General features: G+C 37.9%; 1 pseudogene; it reads right to left on the reverse strand.

Moving 5' to 3' along the window:
• Nucleotides 1-2,380: 2,380 nt before the first annotated feature.
• On the reverse strand, nt 2,381-16,258 carry LOC104427007 (annotated as a pseudogene).
• Nucleotides 16,259-16,367: the final 109 nt, after the last annotated feature.

A 16,367-nucleotide genomic window follows, 5' to 3' on the forward strand; every position in this document is an offset into this window, starting at 1 on the left:
TGGATGGATCCAAAATGGGTCTGACCCAAATTGATCATTTCTATTTTTTCTTCTTTTTTTCAAGGGCAATTGGTTCTATGATTGGTCATTTCACAACTTGAAACCTAAAACCGGATTGGGTAGGGGATTCTCAATTTGGAACTAACCCTCGTAGCCCTAGGCTAGAACTGATCATAGTTTCCTTTTTTTTTTACCTCTTCTTTTCCTTAAAAGAAAATAACTATTTGTACAAGGAACGTCTAAAGATGATTTCATAAGAGAATAAAATAACTATTTCTACAAGAAATTTCATTGGGGGTTTGCTGAATAAAATAAAATAAAATGAAATGAAATACGTAGGGTTTGTTATGTCAGTCCGGTCCCACCCCAAAACCAGGACCGAACCGGATATCTTCTTGGAATTGGACCAAATCCCGCGAGAACCACTCAATGATTGGTTCAGTCCAATTTCCAATTCAACTCAGTGCTCATCCCTCTTTTTTATGTCATACAAATGTAGAGACCTATGGACGATTTGGTTCAATCCAAACCCAACCCAGGTTTCAATTAGACTTGGAAATTATGATATAGACGTGGACAAACATCACTTAACATGAACTATTTTTTTTTTCCTCAGAAAAATTCCGCAAAGCAAAATCCCAAAAAAATAAAAATAAAATCAAAAGCATAAAAAACATAATAAGACACAGCAATCGCCAATGATACTAGCGCAAGACTTTCAGCCAGTTTTTTGCACGACCCAATACAACTTTGACCGTGAATGAAGAAGGCTGTGCTCGTGTGTGTAGGAATGAGCAATTAAAAAAGAGGTGGTTGCCGGAGGCGGCGGCGGCTGGCGGCAGCGACTCAAGTCGATAGGTCGTGGCGGAGCAACCTGCCCAAGTGCGAAATATGGGTTGAAAATGCTTATGTATTTCATAGACTCATTAAAATTCATATTGAATTGGACCTTACTACTATAAATCCATAAGAACGTAAGAAAATAAGTTAAAAAAGTGTATTTAACTTATTTTGCCACCCCTAATAAAAATTCACATCGATTACCAAAATGAATGTTGATTTCAAGGTCATGTCCTTGAGGATTTGCTTCTGCTTTCTGAATAGTGCATCAGCAACTTCACAAGGGCATGGATTTATTTGATACAATGAGTAAGTCCTTGAACTTTGAATCTACCATGGTGTCTGTTTAACCTAAAAGATACAATCCACCCCTCTCGTAATTCTTCTGGTATTTTCTATGTTTATTTTTCGGTCTTTTTATTGAGAAATATAATTTTCGACATGGTCTTTTTATCGAGAAATATAGTTTCGACGTGCTTGATTCCGACGTATGCTTTCTAATAATTTTGCAATTGGTGAACAGCTGTTGTCTTCTATGATCATTCTACATTAATATAGTCCTTCTTGAGTCCACAAACCTCATACCACAGACCTGAAATTCTGTGAGTCATTTGATTGTCTAGGACATTCGCTGCCCGCTTGCCATGATGATGAAATTTGAGAAGGAATCCGAGTGGCGTCTTCGCTCAGGATGACGACTACAGGGAAGTAAACGGAGAGGGCGACGACAGTAGAGAGGAACGACGGTCACTCGAACTGGAGCTAGAGAGACTGAAAAACGAGTACAATAGCACTCGAAGCCATGCTAGCTCATTATAAGGAGAGTCTAAGATCAAAGCCAACACTGAAGAAGCACAAATGGGAAGTACATCTGGACCTTCTCTCGGAGATTAAGAATGCGAACCCCCCCGTCTATGTCGTGGGACTGTTTCATCAGGTGTTTTCATCCTCTTCTTCTTCACTCTGTTTTCTTTGTCGACAATTCGACTCATGTTGAGATTCTACTTGCATTCTTGAATGATGCAAGACTGAACACACTGCAGGGGGTTAGACGTGATTAATTGAGTCAAGAAGTACACGGTTGCATCTTACTTATTAGAGAGCCAAACTGCAAACCAATTCAACTGCTACAAATCGAGTGCTGTCAACTTCTACGAATTGAAATCCAAATTCAAACGTAGTCCTTGTAAGTCAAACAGATGGGAATGCACATTTTGTACCGAAGCCGAAACTTCATAACATCTGATGCCAAAACTATGCTGCGGCAGCCCAAATTCATAGCCTCGCAACTAGTTCATCAGAAGGAAATTTGTATGCAGACCCTTAGTCACTGAAATTCTGGAGCTAGTGAAAGATTTCAGAATCACCAAGTTTCGTTTAATTAACAGAAAAGCCGATAATTGTACTAACTGGTCAGCTAGGCAATTCAAACGTCCAATGCTTCTTGGGAAGGTTATGCCCCACCACCTTTGTCTGCACCATTGACTTCTGATGTATGGGGGAAAAACATACTTAATATATTTAGTTTCGCTCAATAAAGTGGTTGTATGGATGAAATGAAAGATTTGCAATCTTTCCATAGTTGTAGTTCCAATGAACATGATCAGTGGTAGATTTTACTTACATCAGAACCATCACAATCTTAAGATAGAAAAAGTAAATACATACATAGATGAAACTCAAGGGAGAGTAAAAGCATTGTGTTCATGCAAGTTCGAAGCCAACAAGCTAGCTGTACCGAAGAAATGTTGCCATTCTTTGGGTGCGTAACCACACGACTCCTCTTTGATCTCCACATCTACACTTAGGCTATTGGAAGAACGGCTCCAACAGAGTGCGAATGTTGGTGAAACTGCAAAAACCCATCCAAAGTATCAAGCCCTTTTTGGGTAAATAAAATGGGAGACATCTAAGATTATTAGATTAGAGGTTAGAAAATTAAAACAGTGGTGACATTATTCTATTATAAGATTTTTTAGAGAGAGAGAGAGAGACCCTGCAACATATTTAGCAAAACAAAGTTAAGACTGCGTCTGTTTACATTTCAGGGTAAGGGGAAAAATAAGAAAGGCTTCAAGCAAGTAAGGGCGCGTTTGGTAATATTTCTGTTTAAAAATTGTTCCAGGGAACAGAAATAGAAAAAAGTGTTTGTTTCGGGGAACAATTTTGAACAAAAAAACACGTTTGGTAAACTTTTTCGGGAATAAAAATGAACAGAAACACGTTTGGTAAATTTGTATAATTTTTTTATTTCTTTTAATTTTTTAATATTTTTATTTTTATTTTTTTATTTTCTTTCTTATTTTTCTTATTTTGTTATTTATTTTTCCTTTTTTCTTTTTTTCTTCTTTTGGCCGGTCGCCAACCTCGGCCATGGCCAGCGACCGGCCGACAAGGGCCGGTGGCCTTGCCCGGCTGGTGAGGCTCGCCGGCCCGAGCCTCGCCACCAGGGGCGAGCTCGGCCTCGCCGGGGGCGGCGATGCTCCGGCAAGGTCGCCCGGCCATGGCTGAGGCCGGCGACCGGCCAAAAAAAAAAGAAGGAAAAAGAAGAAGAAAAGAAAAAGAATAAAAAGAGAAAAAAGTGTTTTTAAAATGTGTTCGAAACAAGAAACAACATTTTTTGTTTTTTGTTTCTTGTTTCATTCAGACGTGTTTTGGGAACAAAAAAATAATTTTGGAACAAAAAAGTAAACAAATGCGTTTATGTTCCTTTTTGTTCCCAAGAACGAAAAAACAGAAATTTTTGTTCCAGGGAACAGAAATAATTTTTAACAAACGCAGCCCAAATGGCACTTTAGACACCAATGAATTTTCAAGATGTGATAGGGACATGTTCATCAATGAATTTTCAAGATGTGGTACATACATGTAGTGTTGAGTCATAAGGATGATATACGAATGTACCTCTTTCATAATATCTTCGCATCTACACAATAGCTCTTGTTGTTCAGCTGCACAGGATTCTCTTATTGAATTGGTACTTGAGGTAATGGAATCCACCTAAAAACTCAGAAAGAAGGAAACACATAATCACCACTTTGAAAAATTTCTGAGGCAAGATCATCCAGAATTATCAATTTCAGATGGGTTGTTTTGTGACATAAAAGAAGAGTTTCGATATTGTGCTATACCTCGCCCACCACACTCTCCACCTTCCTTTCTTTCCTCCAATTCATGTTTCCTAGATTTTATTTCCATTTTCATGTTATTGAATTCTCTTGTACCTTCCTCACATTTGGTATGACTTTCCTTTTCTACCTGCTTTCTCAGTTGATCCAATTGTTCCTCTGGCAGAACACACATTTCAGCTCAAGGCATGTGGTGAAAATTAAACTATTGTTGAACAAAAAAGAAGCAACAGAAGCACCTCTTCCCTGCAGCTCAATTAGGTTGGCATCAAATGATTTATCCAAGATTCCATCATTACTTAGCTTAGACTTTAGTGCTTTGAAATCTTTATCAATAGCTTTGGCAGAGTTAACCTACCAAAAAGTGCATTATCGCAAACAGTTAAAAAGCCTACATAAATAGTAAATCTCAGAGAAAACCAGAGATCATTATCATATTTCTTATATTATAACGTCACAATCACCAATGCATAAAAATATCTTAATCAAAAGGCCTGATATCACCTGTTCCCGTATCTTTTGCATCACCATTAAGTGCTTGGACAATTTTTTTGACACATGAAAAGAGAAATTAAAAAAATAAGCAGAAGTGAAACAATACACCAGTGCTGAATCTTCATTATTATAATTAAGAAATGAAATAGAGAGTCTATGGAGATTTCTTTGAAGACAACTTGTTAGCATGTAAGAAGTGAAACCAGGTCATGTGAAAGGATATTAACAACCCTTTGTCTAAGTTGAGGAAGAACTTGAAAGCTGGAGACTACCAATTTCTTGAGATATGCTCAAAAAATTCCTCTCCTCCCTCCAGCCACTTGGAGGAGCAGAGAATTTAATAAGCACAGAATGAAGAACAGAATCTATTGAGATTTTGTGGATCGTAGTCACTAGCTTTAAAAAGAGGAAACACAAGGTTAGCAATCATTCATAAGTTGATTCCCTCAACTTATACCAGAAGGATCGGAGACTTAGAAAGTAATACCAGTGCGATAACAGAAATGCTCAACACCTAAGGATACCCCTCATGATACAGGGCATATGATAGGATAAATGCTCACCCCCTAAGAAATCCACCTTAGGATTTAGGTCAGTAACTCATCACTCAATGGAATCCACCAAAGAGATGTAGAGTTAAAGTGAAATTCTAATCCACGAGTTCAAATAAGAAAACCCATTATTCAAAACAGTAATACACATGAGAAAGCCTTAGAGTGGTTTATGTAGACTCAACTTGAAAAAAACCTTCCAAGCATAAGCAAATGCCAAGTCAATATATTTTTCAAGATGAAGACTAACAGTCCCTAATCAAGACATTAAAACATTAACACTGACTCGACATAACTCTATAAATAAAAAAAACAATGCAATGGACTCAACAAACACTTGGAAATACTAAAAGACCCAATCTCGTATTTCCTTACCACCTCTTAGTACTTTGGGCATATCTTCCTCTAGAAGACTCCCAAATGCATAAAACTTGATTTCTTTGAAACTAGACAAAATAGTGTTTTCCAGCATTTATTATTTGATTACATTGGATTGGAGCACGAAAATCCTATCAAATATCAAAACAAAGTGACCCCTAAAACTCTGCAGAAGAGATGCACTTAACCTCCAAGCAAGTTTGCAGTAACTGTTGGATGAGGTTTAATCTTCTTGAGATGTCCATCATATAATTTCAGCAATAATTATCCATGTACTTTTTCATGCTGTAAACCATCACCAACTGTACCTTAGCTAACCATATATTTAGCAGTCACTCTTGAAAGAGCATTCTATCTGATCTCTGAGTACTTAATCATTTGAAAAGAGAAGCAAAACAAGGAAATATTTCAGATTCAGGTTGACAAACTATAAAATGAAGAATTACTGCAGCTCAAGCATGACATTTCCATTTAATATTTTTTTGGGCATCCCTCCCTCTGCCATTTACAAATTATAGGGAATAAAAAAAAAAGTTTTGTATAGAGGTGGCCACAAGCACTTTTATGTGGACTTGTCAAATATAATGCGAATGGAACCACGGAGGATCAATCCAGTTGAATTCAGGAAAGTCCAAATGGTTGCATCGGTTGCCGATTACGGCAAGCACAGGGGGGACTATTTAAATATGGTGAAAACAGTGTCTGTAAGTCTAAAGGCAGCCTTGTTTTGCAAATCAATTTCCATGACAATGATTTTATGGCCTGTGTAAGTGGGGAGTGCAAAGTGTCACAGGTTTCTATTCTTTCTCATTTAACCATATAGTGACATTTAATATATCCTATGATGAATGCATCATATGGGAGCCCAACTCTTATGCAATTGAAACTTGGAAAGAAGATAAGGAAACTAGCAAGAATTGGACCTTTCCAGTACAATCTTCTAACTGCAGGCACACGAAACAAGTGGAGGCGCACGGAGTTTTTTTGGCATAAACTCTCTTTCATTTATGTAGCAAAAGCAAATGGTTTCACTCGTCACAGTGGTACTCAGGCCAACTGTTCACACACACTCACACACACACACACACACACACACATTCACTCTATAAAATTTTCATAATTCTCCCTTTGCTTTTAACCTACCCGATATAGGTCAGCAGACCAAGGAACCTTTCTAATAAATGAGCTTATTGCATTGAAGAGGACAAGGTCGACACATGGCTAGGATTTAATACGTGTCAGGACGCACACGAATGATCAGATATTCTACCAAAAGGACTACATGTGAAATGCTTTTTTTCAGCTGTGACTACTCATTCAGATTTAAGTCCACTTTGTCAGAAATATTACAAATAACTGATTAAGCCTTAAATAAATTGTAAGTTACAGAAAAAAGGCTGATGGAGATTATGGACATAAACTCAGAAAGCCAAAGATTATCTCAGTAGCATGAGCATTGACGACTTCTAGGAAAAACCTGAATATGCACTATCATGTTGTTCTATAATAGCTTAATGCAACAAACTGCTAGAGAGCTTGAATTAAACAGATTGAAACCTCAAGCAGGCAACCCTGATTTGGGAAATAACATATGGAAAGAGTATCAATTACCTTTGTGAAAACCTCCATAACCGCATTCTTGTCCTCAAAAGATTGTTTTGCTAAGTTTTCAGAATTTTTTGCCTCTTCGCGAACTATTTTTTTCTCTTCCAGAGACCCCTTCATGCAAATACAACTTGAATCTCATACTATATATGCAAAGATAAGGGTGAAGGAGAAAAACCAAAAAAAAATAAAAATAAAACATGGACATCGTATGATGGGTTCTTATCATGTAAACATTGCTACTTCAGAAACTTATGAGCAGGTTAGTACTTGGTAGCAACACACTCAGACAAGAAAATCACACACACAGGTTCGTCTCTATAGATGCCCCTATCTGAGTCACAGAATGACAGGAGACCCCAGAAAACAGCATGCTTAAAAATCATACGATCATGACCTCTAAAATTTGACAAGAGATGGGGCAGCAAATTGCAAAGTTCTACTGCCTCTTACCCTTCAAATCTGGAGTTTTCCAAGTTGGTAGATCGTTGAAGTTGCTAATAGTTCTCCAATGCTGCTGGTAGGACAATATGACTGGTAACTTGTTTTTCAGGTCATCCCTTCGTAAGTTACCGACACTATCAGAATTTTATCAATGTCCAAACAAATTAGTAGATTACTAACTCCTCTGTAGTTTTACAAGGTTCACTAGTAATTTTTCCACCACCGTAATATATTTACCAACATTCAATACAGTTAGTAATTTTTGAAATATTATTTGAAATATTACAAGCATAATTAGTAAAATGCTGACTATATAAAAAATTTACTAACTCCTCTATTTTTAAGTTTTACAGGTATAATTTGTAAACTACCGACTAGATAAAGAGTTTGCAAGTATTCCAATAAATTATTAAACTACCAACCTTTTGAATTTATCAACAATATCAGGAATTTACCAATGTATAAATGAAATAGTAAATTACCAACTCCTAAGAAATTGTACAAATGTCATTAGTAACTTCCTGTGAATATGAAAGATGTAACAATGCTCTACTAAATTAGTAACTTACCAACTTCTTTAAAATTTGCAAGTTTGTTAAGTGAAATACCAACCCTACAAGGAATTTACCCATATTCCAATAAGTTAGTAAGCTACAAATTTTTTTTTCAAATTTTACAATAAATGTTCGTAAAGTACCAACATTGAGGAATTTACCAATAAATCAGTGAATCAAGTTCTTTTAAATTTTACAAGTGTAAATGGTAGATTATGGACATTGTAAGTAATTTACCAGTGCCCAATATTGCGCCAACAGTCCTAAATGTTAGTCAAATCCTATACATTAGAAAAGTGCAATCAAGTCTTAAACATTTTGATTCAATATAATTAAGTCCTTCCAAAGAACGCTCAGCCAATTTTGCTTATGTGGCATGCAAAAATCCAACATGAGACTTTTGTAATAATTATGTACAAATGGTGCCAAGGGCTGACTAGCCCTTGGAAAGTGCCGGTGAGGGCTTGCAGCCTCACGTGATGGTGGCATTACCAATTACTAGGGTCAGCTCGATGGTGGTGAGCACCAGGCACCCTTTTGCAGTGGTGGCAATTGCGCAAAGGCAAGCAGGCAATGAGGGCCTGCCACCCTCATCATGACCTTGACAATGTTCACCAACCCTTGCTGGTGACAAAGGGGGTGGCAGCTTTAACCCTCATCCCAATCCTGTGGTGTCCTTTTTCTTTTTTCTTTTTTCTTTTTAATTTTCAGTTATTTATCAATTGCCAAATTTGATATTTATATTCATTATTTTCATTTTTATCTGTAAAATTTTCTAATGCGGCATCACAAAATTTACATAATTTTGTTTAAACTATTGAAAATAATTTAAAGAAACATGTAGGATAAAAAAAATGATTAAGAAAAGGCTATGTGTGCATTTCCGTCCGCTTGAAAATAGAGGATTTGCTAAACGGACTGAAGTGGATGAAAGCCAAAAGTTTTAGCATTTAAATGAATGAATGGAAATTAGGATAGAGTGCATGAAGTTCACAAGTTTAAGGACTTGCTTGTAACCAGCCCTACTTATTTAATGAGATGTTGACAAATTCCTTGTAGGGAAATTTCACTAACAATACTTGTAAACTTTCAAAAAAGGCAGACATAAGAGACTAGTCATAGATATCAGAAGGCATAGCAACAAGCTTAAGTATTTGAGATGAAAAATAGAACTTAAAAAAGTTTCCCAGCACACCTGAAGTTTATCGGGTGACTGGACTATTTTCGAGCGTGATTCTGCATTGGCTTGAATGCTTTGCACAAGCTCGCGCTCTGCATTAAAGATCTGAAAAGCATGACAATAAGAAATAGTTAACAGGGCATTGATATGAAGCAGGCACCAGGTCTAAAGGGGAGTAGTACTATTTCTACTGCAACTTATCATTAGGCCATAACTGAGAAAAGCAAACAGGATTTCCATTTGTATACAAATGCAAGAATAACCATCACCAGTCTGATATAAAAGCACGGGTCAACTTCATTAGAGTACTTTTCCAAACATAAAAAAAAAAAAAAAACAGAGACTTTGCTACTGTAAACTTGATATGCGTACTCACAGGCAAGACAGACTATGTTATTGCAGCATTGAACCTGGATATTCTATGTTAAGCAGCAGCTGAAAGACCATCTCCCCTCAGCTGGATTTTCAGATAAGAGCTATCATGCTTTCATTGTGCAAATGAAGTGATCTGTCCGTATCCTAAGTAGAGTTTAATCCTCTAAGGCTGATATCTTAGGGTATGCACGTTTCTAATTTCCTTAACCCCCGAGAAAAGCCAATCTACAATCTGTACAAAATTAACAGATAATGAGATATCAATCAAGCCACCAAGAGGGATATTATCTTTGCACACTTCAAAACACGTTATGAAGTAAATATACACAGGGAAAGACATTGAAACATGCAAAGTTTATCCTTTTTAAACTTTCAAAACATTTTTTATTAAAGCTTAACAAGTGCCTGAGGTCACTCTTTAACGTGCTCTATATGTGGAAACAGAAGGTGAATATCACTTTCTTGTCACATAATACCTTTCCTGTTACATAATACTACGTAGCAACTTCCTTTTCAGTGTGGAAACTCTAATGAGATATTGGATGCAAGGCAATCTGCAATTACAACACACTCAATTTTAGTGCTTCTGCTTCCATTGTCAAACTGTCATTCTGCTTACTGATGGAATCCCCGAGACCAACATGTGATGCTCAACCTACAGAAAGGCCTATATCATGATTATGGAGTTCATGCGGTGTGCTAAGCACATTCATTGGACACAATCTAATTTTCTTTAGCTAATTTCATTGTGTGTACTTGATATTTATAGGTTGACAGTTTCCATCATCAATTTGCTTTAAGAAATGAAAATGCAGCTGGTCGTTTGTAGGGTTTGAAGGGAATAACCCACTTTAAAGATAAAAAAAGATGTAGATTATCTAGTAGTTAAACGATGCTACCATACAGCAGGCATCCCGCAGACCCTTAAAGATAGAACTACCGACTTTTAATGCATAATGGAACTGGAGCCCTTCAAAAGCATACTTGTCTCTGTTCAGACAATTCAAGAATAGTTTTAGGGATTCAGATTATCTTTACCAACTTTTGCTTATTAAAGCAAGAGATGAACCCACAAACACAGGTCTGCTGACAGAATTGTCTCGCAGGAAGTGGGATTCCCTTAGTAACAAGCCTATGCACATGACCAAATGACAATCAAGCAACTATTACATCACCTCCGATAAGGATTTTCACCAATTTCTTACTCGTGAAGTGGATTATCACTTTATTAGACACTTAGTGAGAATATCACCAACAGTCATGGCTTTTCTCTGGGGAAAAAGTATGTGGTATCATTAAAAATGCATTAAATGGATGACATTTCGACAATATTTGTGATAACTCGGCCATGATTGATATCTATGCTCTAACCTGATAGGAATGTCTAAAGCTTTATAAGTCTAGAAATTGTTCTGACATCATTACAACTTAGTAAGAGGAGTTATCTTTGGTGAATGGCACTACCGCATTATTCTCTGCTTAGTTCTTCCTTTCTCGCAACGACTCAAACTTGAAAACCTTCCAGCAAAATATATCACCTTGAAAACCCTAATAATGGCATATGCCACAACACCCCAAAGACTGAAGATGTAATTTCTACAAGAAGAACGAGAGATCAAAAACCGTGAGGAAGAAGGGAGAATGGTAGCAGCCAGAGTATTACAAGTCTAAACCAGAAAACAAAGATGGATGCCATACAAGTTATATGGTTCAGACTAATCAAAGTAAGAAAACAAATTATATGATTCAGAACAGGATGCTGCATTAACTTCAGTTTAGTTACTTGCATTGCTCCAGCATTTCTTGTTTAAAAAAAAATTAAATTAGTTATCATAATAGCACCAGAGGACCCCATCTCCGGTAATGACTATAAATCGTAAAGTCAAGACATCTAAATCTACAATGTAAATTCAGAAGGGAGTGCAGAAACAGCAAAGACAACACCTACAAAAAACAGTAAGAAACATGCACTACGGTGGGCTCACCTTAGCATCCATTTCTATAGTCATATCCTTCAGCTTCCGATAGGTAGTTCTCAAAGACATCTGATGATTGTTAAGTTCTGATATTGTCTGGCGCAGTTCTTTCAGTTCTCTATCTACCTCTTGTACAAGAGGTAATTCCCTCTCTCTGGCTTCATTATACTCTGCAATCTCTGCATTCAACTGTATCAAATGTATTATATGAGTTCATGCTTGACTTGAATAGAAATTCCTTTCATTGCAGTTGCATTTTAGGTACCTGTGATAACTTAGCCTCCCATTCCTTCTGTTGCTCATCAAGGAGGTTCAGTTCTTCTACTATAGGTTTTAACAGATTCATTTTGTTGTCTCTGGAGAACGGTAAAAATGTGAAAGGAAAAAACATGTATTAGGTGCATACGAAAGATGAAACTCCTTGGATACTCATTATTCAGATATAAGTCATCTAGAAAACCAAGTGAGATGGATTATGCCTTAATACATAAAGTAAAAAGTTATGTTTTGCTGTACATAAATATACTGTACAAACAAAGAATTTGAATGATCCGTTACAAGACATTGCGTACTTTGCACTAACTTGATCATGTACTAGATGCATAAACAAAGATGTGTGAGCAATTTGGGGAAGTGGGGGAGGGGGGCGGTTGTAGATTCTTGAACTTGGTGATCTAGAAAATATTATTTAGCTGTGTACATTGCGGAAGCATTGTTAAGCCTCAAATTCTTATAAGCTTAAACATTAAGGCCCTATTCATCATTTCAAATTTGCAGCAATCAATCCGCAAAGGCACGGAATTTGTAAACGATGGTTCCCCGACATAATTACTGCACCAAACTCACTTGTGAAAACAGAAATTGAGAATGGCACTGATGAAAATCTCGGTCCGTTCCGCATTGGGCTTGAGCAGATCTTTCACGGTAAACAGCGTGGGACAATGCAGCGAGGCCACGACCTCCTTGACCCTGCTGTACAGGTTCATCCGCGGCACCGAGTCCACGTGGAAGTCCGGGTTCTCGAGCTGCTCGAGCGCCGCGAGAACTCCATTTGCCCATCTTCCCTGTACAATAATGCTCAATCACTCAAACAAACACGACCAACCGCGCGAAATGGTCGCGCCTTTAACGGACTGGGTCGAGATTACGCGGACTCAAGCCGCGAAATTTCGAATTTTGAGGAACTGGGTATCCATGAAAAGGAGGGACTGGAGATGGGTAAGCTTACTCTTGGAAGGAATCGAGGTACATCAGGAGCTGGGTGTAGAGGTCGGCGACGAAGTCCGGGGTGGGATCGGCGAGGTGGTGGGCGGAGACGTTGCTGAAGATCTGGGAATCGACGAGAGCATCTCCGACCGGGTGAGCCGCGGGTACTCGAACCTCGACATCGGAGCGGGCTCCGGGCGGTGGTGAACGGCGGCGAGCGGCGGAGCGAGCGCGGAGGAAGATTGGCTGAGAGAGAGAGAGAGAGAGAGAGAGAGGTTTCCCGCCCAAAGGCCGGAGGCTTCTTTTTCTATGTTTTTCAACCGACGAGGCAACCGGTAAGAGCCGGTTGCCCCCCATTTCTCATTTAAATTTTTATTCTTTTTTTTTCAATTTACCAAACTTTTTTTTTTTTTTTGACCTGTCGGCTTTTATTTATCTTACTTACCAACGCATTAAATTTGCCAACTTTTCTTTCTTTGCAGAATCTACTGAACCTCAATCGTAGCGTAGCGATTGCTGATTTTTTTTTCCGATTAAATAATCAATTTGAGTTACCAACTCTTTTTAGAATTTCTAAATCCCAAGTGGAATGATCACCAACTTTTATTTGATTAAATACCGACTAATTCTATGTTATTGGTCCTTCTTTGAGTTGGTTTCTAATGTTCATTTGTTTTTTTATTTTTAAATTACCATCTTCTTATATCTCAGCCAAAAAAAAAAATCTCTTATTATTTATTGCCTTTTATTTATTATTCTTAACAACTTGAATTTACCAAATATTATATGAAATTATCATTCTTTATTGGTGTGACTTAAGAATTTTTCGCCAATTAAATTAGCCATAATTTAGACAACATTTTTAAGGGAAAACTCTAAATAATTGTTCGAAATGTTCTCATTTTCTTAAATAAAGGTCTAAAGTGATTATGGTTATTTCAAATAAGGGCCTAGCCTCATTAACTTGCTAGTCGACAAAATTTTTCCATTGATCAAGAGTATTTTCGTCCAAATACAATTTAAATTAAATTAAATTAAATTAAATTTTAAATTTAAAAAAAAAAAAGAAGGGAAGGAAAAAAAAAAAAGAGCAAACACAAGTGGAAAGGTGCTCCCTCTTGCTTATGATTGTTGCCCCATCGCCGATGGAGTAGTGGTGAAGGCCAACGGGGTCATCGATGCTTGGGGAGGGCTAGCAACCCTAATCGACCAAAGGCGAGGGTTGCTAGACATAGGAGAGGGCGGTGACCCTCTCCCAAATCTAGGCAAGAGTGGTTGGTGGCGTTGGGTGAGGGCCACCAAGCTTGCGTGATAGCAGGCGACCCTTGCCCAAATTTGAGACAAGGTCGTCGCCTTTTGCCACTCATGGCAAAGGCTTGCCGCCCTTCACCTCTAGTCAACTAGGATCGGCCCTACCCCCCGGCGCTAAAGACACAGCCAGCCTGTGTTGCCGCCCCACTAACGATGGGGTGGCTGCTCTTGCTTGTGTTTTCTTTTTTCTTTTTTAGTTTTTCTAAAAATAAAAAATAAAAAACAAAATTTTAAGTTGGAATGCCAAGCGGCTCTAGATTCAGGGGTTACCGCTTTATAGCTAAACACAAGAGAAAGATCATTTATACCAAAATTCAAAAAGACAAAATTGTCTTTCATATTTGGTAAGTTCTCAAGAATAAGAGACACAGGGTTAAAAAGAGTAAAAAAAGAATGGGAAAGGGCCCGCTGCTGTCCAAGCACCAACGAGGGTTGCCTACACTACACGCATTGCCACCCCAAGCCCTAGTGGTCTTTTCACTGGGTTGACGGTTCTAGTCCTTCATTGACCCCTGACTTCTTATTGAATGCAGATTTCTAGGATGTATTTTGTGACATTTCTGTTCCAAGAATAATTTTTATTTCTATTCCCTCAATAAGTTTCGAGCATTCGAATGTGTTTTCGAACTTTATAAAATTTCTATTTCTAGAGTAGGAAAAGAACATAACTAAGTTTGGTACAATTCTAAATTTTTTTGAGACTTAGAATTTTTTAAAAATTTTCAATAATTTTCTGAGATTTTTCAATTTTTTTTTAATTCTCTTTTTTCTCCCCTTTTCCTCCTTCTCTAGCCGGTTGCCGAGCCTTGGCAATGATTGACGACTAGTCGCCAATGAAGTCGGCCTCGCCATGATTGGTGAGGGTCAACCTCACCCCCCCGCCATGGTGACATTGAGGCTTGCCGAGGGTCGCCGATGCTCCCCAAGGCCAGCAAGGTCGTCAAACCTTGTCTCTAGCTGATCGCCAAGGTTTGTCTTTGGCTATGGTCAAGGCCTAGCAATCAAGTAGAGGAAGAAGAAAAAAAAAATGTCTTATTTTAGAAATTGTTTCCAGGAATTAAGAAATTAGTTTTTTTCTATTTGATGTTTTTATTCCAAATTTATTCCTTGACTACTAATATATTCTATGATATTTTTTCTTTTCCTATTTATGGGGAATAAAGAAAAAAAAAGAATAATTGAGATTCAGAAACGTTACCTAATAGGTCCTTAATTGTCATCACCAATGTTGAACCTCCTCTGGTAGCTTCAACATGGTTTAAGCTTTAGAAGCGTGCGGTGCTTCGGCGTGGGTTGTGGCCCTTGCTTTATAGCCGCAGAGGTCATCAGGCAAGTGACCCCATTGGCCTTTTCAAGGAGATGGATAGTGAGAGAAAAAGAAAAGGAGAAAAGATAAAAATTTAAAAATTACAAAAAAATTCATTGTTCGTGCCAGTCATGCCCCTTAGGATAGCTGAAATTAACTAGAAAAATTACTTTGGCAAATTGTTGAAAGGGTCTAGGATTAAGTTGGTTAAATTTAAAAATTTAAAACTAAATTGGTATCCATACAATAGGTTTATGACTTTTTTTGTAATTTTTCCAAAAGAGAAAAAAATAAGAAAGGAGGAAATGCTTTTAGACTATGTTTGACAGCCCAGATTTAGTTCAGATAGGATAACAATTATCCTATTCAATGTTTGGTGACGTTCTTCAAATCAAATAAACTCGAATACATCCGGATAAATGCCAGATAAGAAATCTGGTTTAGAGGTGGAATAAACCTTGATTGAATATAAAAATAAAAAATTAACTAAAAATTCATAGTTTATCTTTTAACGGAGAAATAAAAGTGATTCATTTGATGTTGCTTTGCTAGCACCGCCACATGAGGACCACCACAAAAATTACCGAGTATCATCACTCTCGACCACTACACGATCGCCATTGACTCCATCATGCCGGTCATCATCGCAAGCCGGCGATCGTGTACCGACGAGTAAAGGTTAAAGGGGGCCTAAAGATGATTGTCATGCTGTCCTTTGCACCCCAGTCACTTACGTCCTTCACGTCGAGCCTCACCTTTCATGCACGACTTTCAATCCAACTGTTCACATGCTGGTCGATGAACAATGACTAGCACACCATTAGCTTCTTGGTGACCACGCTCTCGAGTGTCGAGTTCCAGCATCAAGAACGTGGCGACGGCACCGTAGAACCTCCTCTGCGGGCCCATCCCACAGTCCACATTTCTCTGCTGTGTCCCATTTTTAGCCACTTTCTTTAGCCATGGAGTCTGGTCCTACGACCCACATGAAGTGCCTCCTGCCGTTCCTGAGGCTGTC

This window comes from Eucalyptus grandis, chromosome 11, assembly GCF_016545825.1.
Source record: "Eucalyptus grandis isolate ANBG69807.140 chromosome 11, ASM1654582v1, whole genome shotgun sequence".
NCBI lineage: Eukaryota > Viridiplantae > Streptophyta > Magnoliopsida > Myrtales > Myrtaceae > Eucalyptus > Eucalyptus grandis.